Genomic DNA, 4,532 nt, shown 5'->3' with positions numbered 1-4,532 from the left:
AGTGTATAAGTTATCATTGAATAGACTAATTAAGTAGATTATTTACCTATTGAATATTTATTCCTCCTTATCAATTGAGGGTCGTATGACTATACGAGGAAGGTTGCGATGCAAGCATAGAATTCTAGTAACGATGATGTCTAGAATGGGATCCCAGATTCGATTTTCAATGTCGAGGGAGTTTCAAAGGTGATTGTGTATAAGCTCGAGGAAGAGCATGGGTCCATAGAATGATGGACGGAATAGCAAAAATATTTAAGCATGTGAAATGCGATGCGATAATACTTGATGTTGATATATATACGTATATGATTTGTTCACCTATGACAAACCTCTATAATTCAGAGGTAGGTTCCAAGCCAGATATTTTGTGGTAGTATATTTTTTTTTCATATATACAATTCTCTTCATTTCGTTCTTTTCTCTTCTTTTCATTTCATGTAAGCTGAGAAGAACAACCCTTCCAAAAGGGGAGGTATTGTCGAACGACTATCTATCTGTGTGATAAAAGCCTAGTAGGATACCATCTATTGTTTAATTGCTTGTCAAGTACTAAAGGCTGGCCACCTTCTGTACTAACTATGCGATATAACAAGTGTTCATGATCATAGTGATCTCTCAACAAATTCCTTTACTTCTATATGATTGATCAAATTTTGGAAAATAAAAACAGCTGAAAAAGGAGTAATAAAGTTGTGGTAGTATTCAGAATGGAAACACATTCGTGATACTAAGGTTGACGTGGTTATTAAAAGGTTATAGAACGCTAACGAGCAAAAGTATAACCAGTATAATATTAGGAACGGAAGGTAGTAGCGACTACGAACTGGAAAAGGATGGGTAGTGAGAAGAAAAAGCTATAATGCTAGAAGCTATAATGAGAGTCTGTGCAATAGACTTGAAAGAAATTGGAATGATCACTTAACGCGGATTGAGTTATCTTACGATAATAGATCATATGTCATTATTGAGTTGTCGTCTTATGAGATCCTTGAGGGAAGGCAATGTCGATCTCCCTTATGTTAGGATGAAGTTGTAGAGCGCAAGATGCTCGGACCCGCAGTAGTCCAAAGGACCAAGGATATAATAGATCTAATCAGAGGACGGCTAGTAGTAGCCCAAGATGGACATAAGAAGTATGTTAATTTGACACGAAAGGACAAAGAATAGGAAGTAAGGGACCTAGTGTTTTTAAAGGTATCCCCTTGGAAACCCTTGGAAAGGATTGATGAGGTTCGAAAGGAAAGGAAAGCTAAGTCCACAATTTGTCGGACCCTTGGATATACTAAAACATATTGGGAAGTTAGCATATGAGCTAGCCCTACCCCCGAACCTGTAGCAAGTTCATAACGTGTTCCACGTATCAATGTTAAGGAAGTGTAATTCGGATGCCAGATAAATAGGGGCATATGAGCGCATAGGCATGCGACCAGACATAACCTATAGGGAGCAACCAGAAAGGGTTATAGATCGAAAAGGAACAAGTGCTTAGGAGAAGGGTTATCAAACTATTCAGAGTTTGATGGAAACACACAATGTGGGAAAATTTACTAGAGAGTTAGAAAGTGCAATGCTAAGAGAGTATCCCTATTCATTTTCTATCTGATTCCGGGACGGAATCCTTTTAAGGAGGGGAGACTGTAATAACCCCAATTTTTGGAAATTTTTTGAAACCCTTATGAATAGTGTTTTTGCTGAATGAGAAAACTTTTCATGCCACACTAGGTAGGGGTTCTTTTATGGATATTCTGAGATTTTATTGGCACTCTATATGGTATATAAGTGTATGTAAAGATCGTCAGAATCCAATTCCGAACACTTTGATTTTTCCCGGAAATCCACTAGATACGGAAAAAATTGAGTATAAGGTAACATGATAAAAATGATTTAAATTAAAGGATTATAAGAGAGGATCATAAAAGGAATACAATATATTGAGAAAGGTTAATGGAACCTAAGTAATAAGATCCCGGGTATGATCCCTCAAACGATAAACGAAAATGAAAGTTAAGCGAACCGTATAACAGATCATCAGTCATTAGGCAAACAATTAGAAGCTACTCAAAGAGATTAGAAGGGATGATGACATAGCAATGTGACATAAGCATGACATAAGGGGAAGGAGATGTGGTTGATTTAAAACCACACAAAGTCAAGGCTAGAAAGGTAATTAACCAAAAAAAAACAAGACAAAAAGCAACCAACCAAGCCAAAACATTTCATTTTCATCAAAAAACACAAAACCCCCATTTTCTTCATGAAGCTCTCGGCCCCTTTTCTTAAAAAATGAAGATCCAAGCTCCACCACTTACTATTTAGCAAGGTATTTATCTAAGCTTCCCCATGGATAGTTACATACTTCCTATAAGTTTAAGCTTCTAATTCCAAGCCAATCTTTTTCTATACATCATGGAAGAAGATGGTGAATAGTACTTTCTTGAAATTAATTTTTGTGTTCTTGATTTCTTTGAAAGAACAAGCTTGTAGGAGGTTAGATTAAGGCTTCCATGGGCATTTCAAGGATCTTTCATGGATTAAAAGCTCCAAGGAAGGTATAAACTCCAAACCCTAGCTTTGTTTTTGAGTAATTAGGAATGAATATGATTGATATAGTATATGTGAAGCATGAGGCTTGTTTGTTTAAAGTTTGGTTGAGTTTGTAGAGATTAGTTGGTTTTGTGGTGTTTTTGGAGTTGTAAATCTTGTTAATTAGTTAATGAACTTAAGTATAGCTTTTAGTTCATGTTTGAGGGTAGTATAAAGTTGATAATATTGAGTTGTTGGGGCTGTTGGAGTGTGTTTTGGATGGATGTTGGTTGTATGATTGATTTGGGGTTGATTGGTGGTTGTTTTGGAATGGTTTAAATTTGGGAAATCGCGTAAACATAGCCGCCATAATGCCCGATTTACCGTAGACTGTTTTTGTTCTTAACATAAGAACCCTTGAACTCACTGCTAGGTTTTGACCATTGCCATGTTTAGATATTTCATGTTACGAGCTTCGTTTTGATATGTGGTTCGTTTGATTCCGATGAACGGTTTAGGAGAAACGGCCGTTTTAAGTAACGACGTTTCGCGAACGAACCCTTACCCCTCGCCTTACTTTGAAACATAGGTTAAAGACCTTAAAGGACTAATTGAAGTATGAAACATTTATATAAGGTGTAATAGGCAGTTGGTAAGACACTTGCAAAAGAATCGCCTTAAAACTCGTAATGGTTAATTTATTAAAAATGGTGGAGCCGAGGGTACTCGAGTGACTTAAGAGAATCAGTAAGCGCAAAACGAGCGTTAGAGTCTGAGTTAGTTAGAGTATAGATTTACAAGTGACTTTGGTTTAATTCCAACTTACTTGTTGCTTATAGGTTACCAGACTCGTCCTGAGCCATTCGTAACCCCCAGTCGCTCAGGCAAGTTTTCTACCCGTTATATTGTTGTTGTGATATATATGTGTATATGCATGATCTTGCGATAAATGCATACTTGTTATTAGCAAATTCTTGCGATATATTGTAGCATGTGATATGGTACATATGCATGCCTGTTTCGTATTCTTGCCATATATATCTGTTGGTTCAATTGATAATACCTATGCTAGAGAATAGCGGTAATTTGCATATACCCTTAGTATAGGGACCCAAAGGTGAAAACATTTTCTAAAACCGGGAGTCGAGGATCCCGAGTAGATTTTATATATATATATATATATATATTTTTATATATATATGGTTATAGTTTTCAAAACTATTAATCGAATAAGGTTTATTCGATAACTTTATTTTATTAATGAATATTATCTTGAATATTCATTCGAGGACTTATGACTCCTTTATATTATTTATTAAATATTACTTGGATATTCATTTGAGGATGTATGACTCCTTTATTTTATTATTGAATATTATTTCGAATATTCATCCGAGGACTTATGACTCCTTTATTTTATTATTGAATATTATTTCGAATATTCATCCGAGGACTTATGACTCCTTTATTTTATTATTGAATATTATTTCGAATATTCATTTGAGGATGTATGACTCCTTTATTTTATTTAATGAATATTATTTATAATATTCATTCGAGGTATTATGACTCCGCTTATTACTGAAATATATTCTTTATTTTATTAAAGAATAAGGTGTCAATAATCAAACTTATTTTCGATTATTCAAATAAAGATAGTACTTTCATATAAGTATATCTTTGGTTATTTAATATCCATTTCAAGTGTAAGTTTTAAAACTTCTACTTCAATTATTTTTATAAAGAATATTCTTTATGGGAATATTATTTAAATAATAATATTCAGATATTTTCTAATATATCGGGACTGATTTATTTTAATAAATCAGCAGTACTCCAAACATTCTTAAAAATGTTTTCGAGTCTTCAAAATGATTTTTAAAGTTAGAGTGGACCCCAAAACTCATTTTTTTTTATATTTAAGATCTTCCTTTCAAAGGGGATTTAAATACTCGCTCAAAACCTGGGAGATCCAGCTCTGTGGTGCATTTTACATTCGCAACGTG

This window comes from Apium graveolens, unplaced genomic scaffold, assembly GCF_009905375.1.
Source record: "Apium graveolens cultivar Ventura unplaced genomic scaffold, ASM990537v1 ctg4450, whole genome shotgun sequence".
Lineage (NCBI taxonomy): Eukaryota > Viridiplantae > Streptophyta > Magnoliopsida > Apiales > Apiaceae > Apium > Apium graveolens.
Note: the sequence above shows the minus strand (reverse complement) of the source record.